General features: G+C 46.1%; 1 pseudogene; it reads left to right on the top strand.

The window, feature by feature from the left end:
• The first annotated feature begins 11,592 nt into the window (after positions 1–11,592).
• The window catches only part of LOC147976510 (uncharacterized), a 37,230-nt pseudogene continuing 30,605 nt past the window's right edge, over positions 11,593–18,217 (top strand).

The raw sequence follows: 18,217 nt of genomic DNA, 5'->3' as shown, positions 1-18,217 counted from the left end.
CATGTTGGCTCCCACATGCTCGTCGATGATCTCATCGGATGAACCACGATGTCGAGGATTCAATCAATCCCGTATACAATTCCCTTTGTCAATCGGTACGTTACTCGCCCGAGACTCGATCGTCGGTATCCCAATACCTCGTTCAATCTCGTTACCGGCAAGTCACTTTACTCGTACCGTAATGCATGATCCCGTGATCAACCACTTGGTCACATTGAGCTCATTATGATGATACATTACCGAGTGGTCCCAAGAGATACCTCTCCGTCATACGGAGTGACAAATCCCAATCTCGATTCGTGCCAACCCAACAGACACTTTCGGAGATACCCGTAGTGCACCTTTATAGTCACCCAGTTACGTTGTGACGTTTGGCACACCCAAAGCACTCCTACGGTATCCGGGAGTTGCACAATCTCATGGTCTAAGGAAATGATACTTGACATTCGGAAAAGCTCTAGCAAACAAACTACACGATCTTTGAGCTATGCTTAGGATTGGGTCCTGTCCATCACATCATTCTCCTAATGAGGTGATCCCGTTATCAATGACATCTAATGTCCATGTCAGGAAATCATGACTATCTTTTGATCAACGAGCTAGTCAACTAGAGGCTCACTAGGGACGTGTTGTGGTCTATGTATTCACACATGTATTATGATTTCCGGATAACACAATTATAGCATGAACAATAGACAATTATCATGATAAGGAAATATAATAATAACCATTTTATTATTGCCTCTAGGGCATATTTCCAACAGAAAGTTGTCCACGTGTCACCGTTTTTCTCTCTCATCATTTTCCAGGTCAGATGGGTCTTTCTTTTTGCCTGTTATCTCTTGCCTCCCTCCCTCCCCCCCCCCGCGTCAATCCACCACCACCACATGACGGCCCTCGCCCCTCGACGCCATGCCGCGCGCCTCCCTTCCTTCCCAAGCTAGGCGTGCCGCGCACCTTGGCCGACAGAATTTGACGGAGGAGGGGATGGCAAGACCCACTCCATCCATTGTGATCCACGGGCCACTTACCGCAGCTAGCTATGCCCATGGATCCACGTCTTGTTGTTTCACTCGTCGTCACGCCCCCATGTAGCCCAATACAACTTTGTTTATAGTTTAGGATGAAATGTGACCAGTTTTGAAACATGAAGGATGAAATGTCGCCTGAAAAATGTTGAGGGATTGTATGTATACTTTCGGCGAATTTGAGGGACCAAAAACATACTTTTCTTTTACGTTGTTTAAGTTATCATTTTTATACATGTACTAGAAAAAGTTGATACATGTGGCCTTGGATTTTTATCACACCAGATTTTATTTAAATTGGTGATTAATCACAAAAGGAAGCATGGATTCACTAATTGGGGCTTAATACGTTAGACCCTGGGTCAAGGTGGTGAATTTTGCCACATCGATTAAAGTATGATCAATATGTTCATGCATTATCTATTTTTAAGCCAACTCTAATATGTGCAACCTTGTCACCTAGAAAAAAATGTAATCTGTCTAGAAACAAAAATTGTCTCTAGTTGGTAAAGATCACTTTTTATTGACTGATAATATCGCATCAAGTGGATACAAATACAATGAGTGCACACTTGTCTCTGCACGACTAGAATGTGAAGGAAATATGCCCTAGAGGCAATAATTAAGTTATTATTTATTTCCTTATTTCATGATAAATGTTTATTATTCATGCTAGAATTGTATTAATCGGAAACATAATACATGTGTGAATACATAAACAAACAGAGTGTCACTAGTATGCCTCTACTTGACTAGCTCGTTAATCAAAGATGGTTATGTTTCCTAACCATAGACAAAGAGTTGTTATTTGATTAACGAGGTCACATCATTAGTTGAATGATCTGATTGACATGACCCATTCCATTAGCTTAGCACCCGATCGTTTAGTATGTTGCTATTGCTTCCTTCATGACTTATACATGTTCCTATGACTATGAGATTATGCAACTCCCGTTTGCCGGAGGAACACTTTGGGTGCTACCAAACGTCACAACGTAACTGGGTGATTATAAAGGAGCATTACAGGTGTCTCCAAAGGTAGATGTTGGGTTAGCGTATTTCGAGATTAGGATTTGTCACTGATTGTCGGAGAGGTATCTCTGGGCCCTCTCGGTAATGCACATCACATAAGCCTTGCAAGCATTGCAACTAATGAGTTAGTTGCGAGATGATGTATTACGGAACGAGTAAAGAGACTTGCCGGTAACGAGATTGAACTAGGTATTGGATACCGACGATCGAATCTCGGGCAAGTAACATACCGATGACAAAGGGAACAACGTATGTTGTTATGCGGTCTGACCGATAAAGATCTTCGTAGAATATGTAGGAGCCAATATGGGCATCCAGGTCCCGCTATTGGTTATTGACCGGAGACGTGTGTCGGTCATGTCTACATTGTTCTCGAACCCGTAGGGTCCGCACGCTTAAGGTTTCGATGACAGTTATATTATGAGTTTATGAGTTTTGATGTACCGAAGGAGTTCGGAGTCCCAGATGAGACCGGGGACATGACGAGGAGTCTCGAAATGGTCGAGACGTAAAGATTGATATATTGGAAGCCTATGTTTGGATATCGGAAGTGTTCCGGGTGAAATCGGGATTTTACCGGAGTACCGGGAGGTTACCGGAACCCCCCGGGAGCTATATGGGCCTTAGTGGGCTTTAGTGGAAAGGAGAAAGGGGCAGCCCAAGGTGGCTGTGCGCCTCCCCCCTTTCCCCTAGTCCTATTAGGACTAGGAGAGGTGGCCAGCCCCCTCTCTCTCTTTCCCCCCTCAAGGAGTCTTATTCCAACTAGGATTGGGGGGGGGGGGATCCTACTCCCAGAGGAAGTAGGACTCTCCTGGCGCGCCACACCTTGGCCGGCCAGCCTCTCCCCTCTAATCCTTTATATACTGAGGCAGAGGCACCCTAGAACACACAAGTTGATCCACGTGATCTATTCCTTAGCCGTGTGCGGTGCCCCCAGCCACCATATTCCTCGATAATACTGTAGCGGAGTTTAGGCGAAGCCCTGCTGCTGTAGTGCATCAAGATCGTCACCACGCCGTCGTGCTGACGGAACTCTTCCCCGACACTTTGCTGGATCGGAGTCCGGGGATCGTCATCGAGCTGAACGTGTGCTCGAACTCGGAGGTGCCGTAGTTTCGGTGCTTGATCGGTTGGATCGTGAAGACGTACGACTACTTCCTCTACGTTGTGTCAACGCTTTCGCAGTCGGTCTACGAGGGTACGTAGACAACACTCTCCCCTCTCATTGCTATGCATCACCATGATCTTGTGTGTGCGTAGGAAATTTTTGAAATTACTACGAAACCCAACAGTGGCATCCGAGCCTAGGTTTTATGGTTTGATGTTATTTGCACGAGTAGAACACAAGTGATTTGTGGGCGATATAAGTCATACTGCCTACCAGCATGTCATACTTGGTTCGGCGGTATTGTTGGACGAGACGACCCGTACCAACATTACGCGTACGCTTACGCGAGACCGGTTCCCCCGACGTGCTTTGCACACAGGTGACTTGCGGGCGACTGTCTCTCCAACTTTAGTTGAACCAAGTGTGGCTACGCCCGGTCCTTGCGAAGGTTAAAACGGAGTCTATTTGACAAACTATCGTTGTGGTTTTGATGCGTAGGTGAGATTGGTTCTTGCTTAAGCCCGTAGCAGCCACGTAAAACTTGCAACAACAAAGTAGAGGACGTCTAACTTGTTTTTGCAGGGCATGTTGTGATGTGATATGGTCAAGGCATGATGCTGAATTTTATTGTATGAGATGATCATGTTTTGTAACCGAGTTATCGGCAACTGGCAGGAGCCATATGGTTGTCGCTTTATTGTATGCAATGCAATCGTGATGTAATGCTTTACTTTATTACTAAACGGTAGTGATAGTCGTGGAAGCATAAGATTGACGAGACGACAACGATGCTACGATGGAAATCAAGGTGTCGCACCGGTGACGATGGTGATCATAACGGTGCTTCGGAGATGGAGATCACAAGCACAAGATGATGATGGCCATATCATATCACTTATATTGATTGCATGAGATGTTTATCCTTTTATGCATCTTATCTTGCTTTGATTGACGGTAGCATTATAAGATGATCTCTCACTAAATTATCAAGAAGTGTTCTCCCTGAGTATGCACCGTTGCCAAAGTTCGTCGTGCCCAAACACCACGTGATGATCGGGTGTGATAAGCTCTACGTCCATCTACAACGGGTGCAAGCCAGTTTTGCACACGCAGAATACTCAGGTTAAACTTGACGAGCCTAGCATATGCAGATATGGCCTCGGAACACGGAGACCGAAAGGTCGAGCGTGAATCATATAGTAGATATGATCAACATAAACGATGTTCACCATTGAAAACTACTCCATCTCACGTGATGATCGGTCATGGATTAGTTGATTTGGATCACGTGATCACTTAGAGGATTAGAGGGATGTCTATCTAAGTGGGAGTTCTTAAGTAATATGATTAAATTGAACTTAAATTTATCATGAACTTAGTCCTGGTAGTATTTTGCAAATCATGTTGTAGATCAATAGCTCGCTTTGTTGCTTCCCTGTGTTTATTTTGATACGTTCCTAGAGAAAATTGTGTTGAAAGATGTTAGTAGCAAAGATGCGGATTGGATCCATGATCTGAGGTTTATCCTCATTGCTGCACAGAAGAATTATGTCCTTGATGCACCGCTAGGTGACGGACCTATTGCAGGAGCAGATGCAGACGTTATGAACGTTTGGCTAGCTCAATATGATGACTACTTGATAGTTTAGTGCACCATGCTTAATGGCTTAGAATCGGGCCTTCAAAGACGTTTTGAACGTCATGGAGCATATGAGATGTTCCAGGAGTTGAAGTTAATATTTCAAGCAAATACCCGAGTTGAGAGATATGAAGTCTCCAACAAGTTCTATAGCTAAAAGATGGAGGAGAATCGCTCAACTAGTGAGCATGTGCCCAGATTGTCTGAGTACTACAATCGCTTGAATCAAGTGGGAGTTAATCTTCCAGATAAGATAGTGATTGACAGAATTCTCTAGTCACAATCACCAAGTTAGTAGAACTTCGTGATGAACTATGATATGCAAGGGATAACGGAAACGATTCCCAAGCTCTTCGTAATGCGGAAATTGACGAAGGTAGAAATCGAGAAAAACGTGTTGATGGTAGACAAGACCACTAGTTTCAAGAAAAGGGCAGAGGGAAGAAGGGGAACTTCAAGAAGAACAGCAAGCAAGTTGCTGCTCAAGTGAAGAAGCCCAAGTCTGGTCCTAAGCCTGAGACTAAGTGTTTCTACTGCAAAGGGACTGGTCACTGGAAGCGGAACTACCCCAAGTAATTGGCAGATAAGAAGAATGGCAAAGTGAACATAAGTATATTTGATATACATGTTATTGATGTGTACTTTACTAGTGTTTATAGCAACCCCTCAGTATTTGATACTAGTTCAGTTGCTAAGATTAGTAACTCGAAACGGGAGTTGCAGAATAAACAGAGACTAGTTAAGGGCGAAGTGACGATGTGTGTTGGAAGTGGTTCCAAGATTGATATGATCATCATCGCACACTCCCTATACTTTTGGGATTAGTGTTGAACCTGAATAAGTGTTATTTGGTGTTTGCGTTAAGCATGAATATGATTTGATCATGTTTATTGTAATACGGTTATTCATTTAAGTAAAAGAATAAATTGTTGTTCTGTTTACATGAATAAAACCTTATATGGTTACACACCCAATGAAAATAGTTCATTGGATCTCGATCGTAGTGATACACATAATCATAATATTGAAACCAAAAGATGCAAAGTTAATAATGATAAGTGCAACTTATTTGTAGCACTGCCGTTTAGGTCATATTGGTGTAAAGCGCATGAAGAAACTCCATACTGATGGGATTTTGGAATCACTTGATTATGAATCACTTGATGCTTGCGAACCATGCCTTTTGGGCAAGATGACTAAAACGCCGTTCTCCGGAACAATGAAGCAAGCAACAGATTTGTTGGAGATCATACATACTGATGTATGTGGTCCGATGAATATTAAGGCTTGCAGCAGGTATCATTATTTTCTGACCTTCACAGATGATTTGAGCAGATATGGGGATATCTACTTGATGAAACATAAGTCTGAAACATTTTGAACAGTTCAAAGAATTTCAGAGTGAAGTGGAAAATCATCGTGACAAGAAAATAAAAGTTTCTACGATATGATCGCAGAGGTAAAATATTTGAGTTACGAGTTTGGTCTTCAATTAAAACAATGTGGAATAATTTCACAAACTCATGCCACATGGAACACCACAGCATAATGGTGTGTCCGAACGTCATAACCGTACTTTATTGGATATAGTGCGATCTATGATGTCTCTTACCGATCTACCACTATCGTTTTGGAGTTATGCATTAGAGACAGCTGCATTCACGTTAAATAGGGCACCATCTAAATCCGTTGAGACGACATCATATGAACTATGGTTTGGCAAGAAACCTAAGCTGTCGTTTCTTAAAGTTTGGGACTGCGATGCTTATGTGAAAAAGTTTCAACATGATAAGCTCGAACCCAAATCGGAGAAATATGTCTTCATAGGATACCCAAAGGAGACTGTTGGGTACACCTTCTATCACAAATCCGAAGGCAAGACTTTTGTTGCTAAATTCGGAGTTTTTCTAGAGAAGGAGTTTCTCTCGAAAGAAGTGAGTGGGAGGAAAGTAGAACTTGATAAGGTAATTGTACCTTATCCCTTATTGGAAAGTAGTTCATCACAGAAATCTGTTCCTGTGGCTACTACACCAATTAGTGAGGAAGCTAATGATGATGATCATGTAACTCCAGATCAAGTTACTACCAAATCTCGTAGGTAAACCAGAGTGAGATCCGCACCAGAGTGGTACGGTAATCCTGTTCTGGAAGTCATGTTACTAGACCATGACGAACTTGCGAACTATGAGGAAGCGATGATGAGCCCAGATTCCGCGAAATGGTTTGAGGCCATGAAATCTGAGATATGATCCATGTATGAGAATAAAGTATGGACTTTGATGGATTTGCCCAATGATCGGCAAGCCATAGAAAATAAATGGATCTTCAAGAGGAAGACGGGCGCTGATAGTAGTGTTACTATCTACAAAGCTAGAATTGTCGCAAAAGGTTTTCGACAAGTTCAAGGTGTTGACTACGATGAGATTTTCTCACTCGTATATATGCTTAAGTCCGTCTGAATCATGTTAGCAATTGCCGCATTTTATGAAATATGGCAAATGGATAAACAAAACTGCATTCCTTAATGGATTTCTTAAAGAAGAGTTGTATATGATGCAACCAGAAGGTTTTGTCAATCCTAAAGGTGCTAACAAAATATGCAAGCTCCAGCGATCCATCTATGGACTGGTGCAAACATCTCGGAGTTGGAATATACGCTTTGATAAGTTGATCAAAGCATATAGTTTTATACAGACTCGCGATGAAGCCTGTATTTACAAGAAAGTGAGTGGGAGCACTACAACATTTCTGATAAGTATATGTGAATGACATATTGTTGATCGGAAATAATGTAGAATTATTCTGCAAAGCATAAAGGAGTGCTTGAAAGGAATTTTTCAAAGAAAGACCTCGGTAAAGCTGCTTACATATTGAGTATCAAGATCTATAGAGATAGATCAAGACGCTTGATAAGTTTTTCAATGAGTACATACCTTGACAAGATTTTGAAGTAGTTCAAAATGGAACAGTCAAAGAAAAAGTTTCTTGCCTGTGTTACAAGGTGTGAAATTGAGTAAGACTCGAAGCCCGACCACGGCAGAAGATAGAAATAGAATGAAAGTCATTCCCTATGCCTCAGCCATAGATTCTATAAAGTATGCCATGCTGTGTACCAGATCTATTGTATACCCTACACTGTGTTAAGCAAGGGAGTACAATAGTGATCTAAGAGTAGATCACTGGACAGTGGTCAAAATTATCCTTAGTGGAATAAGGAAATATTTCTCAATTATGGAGGTGACAAAAAGGTTCGTCGTAAAAAGTTACGTCGATGCAAGTTTTGACACAGATCTGGATGACTCTAAGTCTCGATCTAGATACATATTGAAAGTGGGAGCAATTAGCTAGAGTAGCTCCGTGCAGAGCATTGTAGACATAGAATTTTGCAAAATACATACGGATCTGAATTTGGCAGGCCCGTTGACTAAATTTCTCTCACAAGCAAAACATGATCACTCTTTGGGTGTTAATCACATAGCGATGTGAACTAGATTATTGAATCTAGTAAACCCTTTGGGTGTTAGTCACATGAAGATGTGAACCAATCACATAAAGATGTGAACTATTGGTGTTAATTACATAGCGATGTGAACTAGATTATTGACTCTAGTGCAAGTGGGAGACTGAAGGAAATATGCCCTAGAGGCAATAATGAAGTTATTATTTATTTCCTTATTTCATGATAAATGTTTATTATTCATGCTAGAATTGTATTAACCGGAAACATAATATATGTGTGAATACATAAACAAACAGAGTGTCACTAGTATGCCTCTACTTGACTAGCTCGTTAATCAAAGATGGTTATGTTTCCTAACCATAGACAAAGAGTTGTTATTTGATTAACGAGGTCACATCATTAGTTGAATGATCTGATTGACATGACCCATTCCATTAGCTTAGCACCCGATCGTTTAGTATGTTGCTATTGCTTCCTTCATGACTTATACATGTTCCTATGACTATGAGATTATGCAACTCCCGTTTACCGGAGGGACACTTTGTGTGCTACCAAACGTCACAACGTAACTGGGTGATTATAAAGGAGTTCTACAGGTGTCTCCAAAGGTACATGTTGGGTTGGCGTATTTTGAAATTAGGATTTGTCACTCCGATTGTCGGAGAGGTATCTCTGGGCCCTCTCGGTAATGCACATCACATAAGCCTTGCAAGCATTGCAACTAATGAGTTAGTTGCGAGATGATGTGTTATGGAACGAGTAAAGAGACTTGCCGGTAACGAGATTGAACTAGGTATTGGATACCGACGATCGAATCTCGGGCAAGTAACATACCGATGACAAAGGGAACAACGTATGTTGTTATGCGGTCTGACCGATAAAGATCTTCGTAGAATATGTAGGAGCCAATATGGGCATCCAGGTCCCGCTATTGGTTATTGACCGGAGACGTGTGTCGGTCATGTCTACATTGTTCTCGAACCCGTAGGGTCCGCACGCTTAAGGTTTCGATGACAGTTATATTATGAGTTTATGAGTTTTGATGTACCGAAGGAGTTCGGAGTCCCGGATGAGATCGGGGACATGACGAGGAGTCTCGAAATGGTCGAGACGTAAAGATTGATATATTGGAAGCCTATGTTTGGATATCGGAAGTGTTCCGGGTGAAATCGGGATTTTACCGGAGTACTGGGAGGTTACCGGAACCCCCGGGAGCTATATGGGCCTTAGTGGGCTTTAGTGGAAAGGAGAAAGGGGCAGCCCAAGGTGGCTGTGCGCCTCCCCCCTTTCCCCTAGTCCTATTAGGACTAGGAGAGGTGGCCGGCCCCCTCTCTCTCTTTCCCCCCTCAAGGAGTCTTATTCCAACTAGGATTGGGGGGGGGGAATCCTACTTCCAGAGGAAGTAGGACTCTCCTGGCGCGCCACACCTTGGCCGGCCAGCCTCCCCCCTCTAGTCCTTTATATACTGAGGCAGAGGCACCCTAGAACACACAAGTTGATCCACGTGATCTATTCCTTAGCCGTGTGCGGTGCCCCCAGCCACCATATTCCTTGATAATACTGTTGCGGAGTTTAGCGAAGCCCTGCTGCTGTAGTGCATCAAGATCGTCACCACGCCGTCGTGCTGACGGAACTCTTCCCCGACACTTTGCTGGATCGGAGTCCGGGGATCGTCATCGAGCTGAACGTGTGCTCGAACTCGGAGGTGTCGTAGTTTCGGTGCTTGATCGGTTGGATCATGAAGACGTACGACTACTTCCTCTACGTTGTGTCAACGCTTTCGCAGTCGGTCTACGAGGGTACGTAGACAACACTCTCCCCTCTCGTTACTATGCATCACCATGATCTTGCGCGTGCGTAGGAAATTTTTGAAATTACTACGAAACCCAACAGAATGTGCATCGTCAACAAGAAAAAGAAAACAAAGCAAGGAGAAAAAGACCCATGGATTCAAGCGGTCAAGGCAAGGAGAACAGTCCATTGCAGGAATGTGTTCCGCAACAATGACACCTTCAATAAATAAATGATGCATGAACGTCTGCATCGTCGGATCGAACCATATAGATCATATCGTGGGTTTGCACCCAAAAAAGAAGGGCTGGGTAAGCTCCACATCGCCAAGTACAAGCAATGAAGACCGGACATAGAATTTTCACCCTCGTGTCTCTAGTTATTTAACTATATATATAACATATATATATTCATGTTTCTTCAACCAAACATAAAAAATGGACTCGTCTCACCCATCTGGCCAAACATGCAACTTTGATTATTTAAATAGCCAATCATATGGTGGCGCCAATCCCCTACCCACCTATTCTCATCCCTCTGGCCAAACATACCCTAGCAGTGGCATTAGTACTCGATGTTGTCAAAATGTTAACTATGAGTGTGTTTGGTTCAAGAACCAAGTAGAATGGAATGTCATGGTTTCATCGTCGATAAAGGAAATTCCATTCAATAATCACATCGATGTCAAGTACTACACGTCAACCAGGGCTAACAAATCATACTCTATTTTCCCTTTTTATAATATAAATTAATTATTTAAAGTTATTTTAAACGGAGGAAGTTAAGCTATTATATCTTTAACTAAGTTTATATCAATACTGAATAACAATGCGAAAATGCATTTTCTGATGTATCTAATAATTGGTATTGTAAATCTTGAATTTTTTTCATAAACTTAGTCGAAGGTGCAAAAATTTAACTTTTGACTAAAAAAACAGTACACCTTATAAAAGAAACAGAGTATGTAACAATCTGATAATCAATTGGTTGGGTGGTTAGGACTTAGGAGAATGGTTGTACATCTAGCCCAGCAGAGATAAGAACCCATGTCTGCCTCATTTGTGTGTCTCGTTATGATAGAATATTCCGATAAAGCCTGAGTATATGCCTGTGGTGGTGTTTGTGTGTGCATGAGTGCTTTTATGTTGCACTCTAAAAAGCCGTTTACTCCTTTTCCGGAGAACTCGAGTACAATTCATGGTAAGTTTAATTACAAAAAATTTAGATTTCCCTACTAAAATAACACTAATTATATGTGTTATTGTTTTGTTGTTGTTTGTTTCTACAAATCAGGCCGGCATGGAGGAAGACGATGTACAGTTCTACAATCTATTTTGAATCATTGAATCAAGATCTAACGGTTTTATGTGAAAGCGACCGATGGATGAAAAAATTTCAGGCACTGAGGTATAGTCGTCAGTCCCCAAATCTTATGTTGGTCGTGGATGTGTTTTCCCGTCCGTGTTCGCGCCGATTTCACCATAGAATATACTATAACCCGTATGTGCTCGATTGTGTTATGGTATATTCCGTGATGCGCGACCTCGCATCTGTGGAGCGGCGCCAGACCAAGAAGGCGTCCATGGCGAGCGGGGCCGACCGCATCAGCGCCCTCTACGACAAGCTTCTCCACCATGTGCTCTCCTTCCTCCCCTCTAGTGCGGACCACCGTCCTCGCGCGACGCTGGCGCCACCTCTGGAAATCCGCCCCGGCGCTGTGCGTCACCGGCGTCAAGCGGTGCGCCAACCCGGCGTGGTTCGTCAACTTCGTCCACAAGCTGCTCCTCGGCCGCGACCCCATCGCGCGCCTCGACTCGTTCGAGCTCGACCTCGACGACCGTGACTTCGGCTTCGAGGCGTTCCTGCCGGCCCACGAGGCGCACGTGAACATGTGGTTCCGGCACGCCGCCATGCGCGGGCCTCGTGCGCTGCTGGCGATGCGCACCACCCGTGGCATCTACAGGCACCGGACGACCCCCAGCGGCTCCCCAACGTCCCTCTCGCATCCCTGCACCTCACAAGGCTGGAGCTTGAGACGGTGTATGTGTAAGCCATTAAGCCAACACGGTCGATTTCTCGGGCTATCCAACCCTAATTCATCTCAGGATGGAGGACTGCGAGATCGAGGGGAACATCTCTTCTCCCTTCTTGAAACATCTCAGCATTACAAAGTGTTACTTCCACACAGACCCCTTCTGTGCTCGGATCTGCTTGCCGGGCCTTGTTACCTTCCGGTACTGGTCGAGAGCATGCCACTGTTAGTTTCAGCGGTTGTTAGAACTGGCTGGTGCCATGATTCTTACCGTAAGAATGATTATGGGCATTGCGATGAGAGTTCCGCTTCGGTACAACCCCCCTCAAGAAGTGCTGCCAGGGATTCAATCTTGCGACCAAAGCGTTGCGTAATAGTGCTGCTAGCCACTCGACCAGCAACCAACCTGATACGTGAACAAGCGCACACATTTTATAAACATCAAGAAGCGGCACATTTAATTCTTGAACGCTTCACTGAAAATTGTGAATTTTTTAATAACGAATACTTTTTAGATTCTGTGATTTTTCTAAAACATAAACATTTTCGAAATTCCAAAATAAAATTGAAAACACGAACATTTTTTGAAATCGATGAACTTTTTTTAATGCACAATTTTTTCTCTAAATCAGTGAAAAATATTTTAAAATGAGAACATTCTTTTGAAAATTTGGAGCACATTTTGAATACGAATACATTAAAAAATGAGAACAAAATTCTGAATTTTTTTAAATGTTCACATAAGCACATTCCAATGGAAACATAAAATCAGAAAAGAAACAAAAATGAAAAAAATAGAGACAAAACTATAGCTGAAAAATACGACAAATCAGTTTAGGAACCTTTTAGATAGTTCCCAAAACAAGCCAGGAACCTTCCAGAAGATTCACAATACTTATTATGATACAGCATAGCATTTATTATGATACAGCATTCACAAATCACAAAGCATCTAATCTTTTCCCCCCTCCATTTTAAGTGAGAAATGAAGGATGCTTTGTGATTTGTGAATGCCACGTGTCATCCATCAGGATGAGTCTCGCGTGAGACCTGGTCTTATAAAATTCTTTTCCCATAATATAATACTCTACGACAGAAAATTTTATAAGACCCGGTCATACGAAAGCAAACCGGAGACCCGGTTCCTTGCCTGACACGTGGCATACAAATCTTAAAGCCGTTCAGCCCGTTTCTAGTAGAGTACGTACGTACTCGTTCCGTTTTAAAATAAATGACTTAACTTTGTGCTAAAATTAGTATAAAGTTTGGTCATTTATTTTGTAACAGAGGGAGTATTAATTAATCTTATCCCGTCCGCCTGGTTAAAGCCCAACTCTCCAGTCTCGTCTCCACCGCCCCCAAATTCCTGCCGCCGCCGCCGGTATGACCTCGGCTGCTCGCCCCATCCGGTCAAGGGCATTCTACTCATTGCTGGGCGCAATTCCCATACTCGTGGCTACATGTCCGTTGCCGGCGACGAGGTCTTGCATCGGCCCAGCTGCTTGTTCTCACCGGCCACGGCGGATCTCGTCAGCCCCATCACTCGCGGCCATGCCGATGCATCTCGTCGATGACGGGCGCTACTCCGTTGCTCGTGACCCACGTCCCCGCCGGCAACAGTGATGCTTCTCGACGCCACCACTCGCGGCACCGCCGACGCACTGCGCATGCTGCATGGTTAAGCATCTCGCCGCCGTTGTGTTACTCCGATGCGTCTCCGCGCTGGGGTTCAGCTGGACGACTCAATCAGTTGCTCTGTGAATTATTGGTGTGTGGCTTGAGTTGTAAAACCGTGAACAAAGGCCACTTCATCTAGTTCTTCTGAATTTTATTCAGGAAGAAAATGTGTCCTGTTGTGTAGACAAATTTGATTTGCAAGTGAATGAATCTTGTGAAATTTTTAGTGTATACACTTGAGTTGTGCTGCCGCATCATCTTGCTGTGCTGCCGCCGGCGAGATGCAAAAGACTTAGATGATTTAGGAAGATGATTCAGATTAGAAGCTGAAAAGGCAGGGAGTGGAACGTGGGAAAAGGGTGGGCTGCTTTAAGATTTGTATTGCCAGGTGTCAGGCAAGGAACGGGGTCTCCAATTTCGTTTCGTACGACCGGGTCTTATAAGATTTTTTTTCGTACTCTACCATTTCTTTCTCCATTTAATGCTATGATACCTCATCAAAATTGCCTAATTGACATGTATGATACTAACTATAATACTACCATTACGACCAGCCGAAGACTAGCCATAATGGGATAACTTAGATATTAACTTAACACATCCCAAGACAATTTTACTTATGTGACAAGTATTTAACGAGGAAAGAGGTGCTTGTGATAACATAATAGTATGTTACTGTAACATAGTGCTTTCCGAGTCAAAATGAGTCTATGAGCTAATAAGTAAAGCAATTACTACTATATTACTCTGCATTATAAAAGTAGTAACTTAGACTAGTGCCATATGCATGACATTATTATAAGTTAGAGCAACTCCAAAGGGCCGACCCATTTGGTCCGCCTGCGTCCGTTTGGGTCGATGCAAACAAAAGTGGCGGTCCAACGCGCCGACCCAAACCTAAATCACGTCCGCGTCGCGTCCGCGTCGACGCATTTGCGGCCCAAATTTGCGCCCCAAATGCGTCGGCGCGGACGCCGAACGGACGCTTCACGCGCCTTCTCGCTATCCGCCGCGTTCCCACATGGCAGCCGTCCAACTACCCGTTGCCCACACGGTCAGCTTAATTTATGACGACGGGCCCACGCGTCGGCGACGACGCTCGTCCATTTTTAAGCCGACCGTGCGGCGGGGCCGTCCTCATCCATACTCACCGTCCACATCTGCCCACCTTTACTCTCTCGTCGCCAGCAAACCCTAGTCACCACAACCACAGCGAGATGGGCCTCTTCTCCGGCGCCAGCGGCAGCAAGGCCAAGGGCAAATCCCCCGCCACCCCTTTCCCCTCCGAATTCCTCCCACCTCCGCCGGCAGAGGCAGCGCGTCAGCGTGCCAGTGCACCAGGCGGAGTGGCACTAGCAGAACCGCCAGCCTCTGTCGTATCCGGACGTGACGCTGCCGCACGACTGGCATCTGGATCTAGATAGGATTCCCGTGCCGGCGGCGCCGCGGACGGCTCGTGCTCACGCGGAGGAGGTGCGGCGCCGGCGGGCGCTGCTGATGCCGGAGCAACGCCTCAACAAGGCCTACGCAAAACGACTCGCCCAACTGGGCGAGGTGGTTCGCCTTCAAGCACGAGGAGGCGAGGTGACGAGGTGTGCGCGAGGTCGACCGGAGGCCAACACCGCTCGTCGTCCGCGAGGAGGACCAGGCGGCGGAGGACGCCTACCAGGCGGCCCTTGCGGCCGTCTACCAGGAGAGCGAGGAGGACGAGCGGCGCAGAGCGGAGGCGGCGGAGGCGGAAGAGGAGGCCCGCTACGAGGCGGCAATGGCGCATGCCCTTGCCCTCTCCGCGGCGGGCGACAACGTGGTGCCGCCGGTGGCCCCGCCATCCCCCATCAAGCCGGAGCCGTAGCCGCAGCCGAAGCCGGAGCCCGAGCCCATCGCGCGCTACTCCTGGAATGGAGTGGTGCGCGGGTGGGTGTCCGCGCCACCGATTTGGCTGGGGGCGACGCGACGCAGGAGCAGGCGTAACTCGAGATGTGGCGCCAGCGCCGGCTGGCAGAGGAGCGCCGTCGCGGTGAGTACGAGGAGATGCTCGAGCACGACCTCGACGAGGAGCAGCGCGAGGCCGAGGAGGAGGCGCGCCAGGCCGCGGCTGCATAGGCGGCCGCACACCCCCCGCCCCGGCACTGTCTGCGCCGACACAACTCGACATGGCGGCGCTCTGAAACACGGCGTTCGCCTGGGCCGGGCCGGCGCCGATGCTCATCGACCTCATGAATCCCGAGGACGACGCCGCCGCCGCCTAGGGCAGTGCGCTGCCTCGTAGTTTAGGCTGTTTTTTTTAAAATGCAAATATGTGGACGCGTGGACTCTCACCGGCCTTCGTGGCCGGCTTTAATGTTTAATTAAAGCTGTTTCTTTTTTTTAATATGCATGCGTTCATTTTTTTAACGCCTGGGTATCGGCCAGCGTTGGGCGCAGGCGCCGACCCAAATGCCGAAGCGGACACCCGTGTCCCTCTGATCGACCCAAACGGACAAAAAGCGGACGAAATCGCCGTCCGTTTGGATCAGCCCGTTGGAGCTGCTCTTACTCCCCACTATGATCGGCCTAAGAGCAAACTCGCATACCAAGACGTGGGTTGCTGGTTGTTTTCTGGACGAGATTGCCCCTGTGGCCCTACGCGCATGAATGAGATCAGCTGGTACTAATAAATGTGCATGCAACCTTGATTGGCTCTCCTCCCTACTCGCTTCGTTCCCAGCGCTGCATGCGGACGCTCTATCTCTTTCTCCAGCGCAAAATTTCAGTTCCCTCCTAAACCAAGCAGGGCGCCATGGAGTAGCTTCAAAAATTAGCTGCAAAAATCAGCTTGCCGCCACGGATTTGGAATTCCCTCCGAAACTAAGGGAACCACTCTATAAATCAAGTCCTATGAAGAGACCAAACGGCACACTTCTCCTCGGTCTCGCGGCACTTCTCTTGCTCACCACGAGCATGCATGGATCACCGTCCTCCGTGAGCGCATCAGTCCTACACGAGCGTCGTCCTCCGTGAGTGCATGCCCTTACAACGCAAGCGTCAGAGGACGCTGTCCCTGTCCACTTCCTCTGCATGTTGTCCTTCGCGTCCAACTAGACGACGCCGTCTTTCTCCTCTTGGCCGCCCACCATGAGCACGCCGTCCTTCACAAGCTTGCCGTTCTCGGTGGGCACGCCGACTGCCGCGAGGACGCCACCGGCCGTGAGGACACCTTGGTCAGCAAGCTCACTGTCCTTTGCGTGCACGCCGCCACCGTGAGGATGCCACCGGCCACGAGGACGCCGTGGTCTGCAAGCTCGCCGTCCTCTGCGTGCACGCCGCCACCGTGAGGATGCCACCGGCCGTGAGGACTCTGTGGATCGCAAGCTCGTCGACCTCTGCGTGCACGCCGCCGCCGTGAGGATGCCACCGGCCGCGAGCACGCGGTGGTCCGCAAGCTCGTCGTCCTCTGCGTGCACGCCGCCGTCGTGAGGATGCCACCGACCGAGAGCACGCCGTGGTCCGCAAGCTCGTCGTCCTCTGCGTGCACGCCGCCGCCGTCAGGATGCCATCGGCCGAGAGCACGCTGTGGTCCGCAAGCTCGCCATCCTCTGTGTGCACAACGCCCAAAGAAGTGGATCCATTCCGATCTCGATCCATACAGAGATGAGAAGGTGAAGTGATAGGACGACGAAGCACAGCGCCTAACGAAGTTTTTTTTTGAGAAATGCGCCCAACGAAGTGGAGGGGCAAAGTTGGAAAGAAGCGGTGAAAAAGCCTCACGCGCAAAGCATTGCGGGAAAAACGGAAAAAAGTTAAACGCAAACTAAATAGGACCGGAGGGAGTACATGTTACTCCTCACTATGAAGTACTAACATAGACTTGTAACATATGCATGTTACTAGTCTAATTTACTCCCCACTATGACTAGCCTAATATAGGACATCATTTATACGGAAATTTGTTGATGCTCCCGGGAGTGCGTGCTTCTGCACGCAAATTTTTTTTTTTAAAGTGTGAAAAAATTTCAAACAAAAACTTGATACATACATTTTGACATTATATGTGTGCACGTCAAGTTTCTGAGAAAACCGACATTTTTGTTGCTTGGGTAAAAATTCAAAATGATGTCTTGTGAAAATTATTTTTTAACACCGGATTTTGTCTTTTTCACACACGACACACAAGCTGTCAGTTTTTCGCGAAACGACTTTGTGAGCATGTACAATATCGAGTTGTACGTCTCAGGTTTTTGTTTGGAATTTTTTTGATATTTCAAAATATGTTTAAATCACATTTTAAAACCAAGAGCGCGCTCCCATATGTCAAAAAGCCACTCTCGTCGCTTATATTACTTAATTAATTATAATCCAGCCATCGCTCCTGCATGCCGGCTCGTTGCAACGCCTCAGAGAGAAAGTCTCGTGTTTCAGGAGCAGTCTTCAAATAACGTACGCGCACTCATGCCTGACTGCCCTTGAAATC

This window comes from Triticum urartu, chromosome 4A (assembly GCF_056163025.1).
Source record: "Triticum urartu cultivar PI428250 chromosome 4A, HENAU_Tu73, whole genome shotgun sequence".
Classification (NCBI taxonomy): domain Eukaryota; kingdom Viridiplantae; phylum Streptophyta; class Magnoliopsida; order Poales; family Poaceae; genus Triticum; species Triticum urartu.
This window is presented reverse-complemented; position numbering and strand designations above follow the sequence as displayed.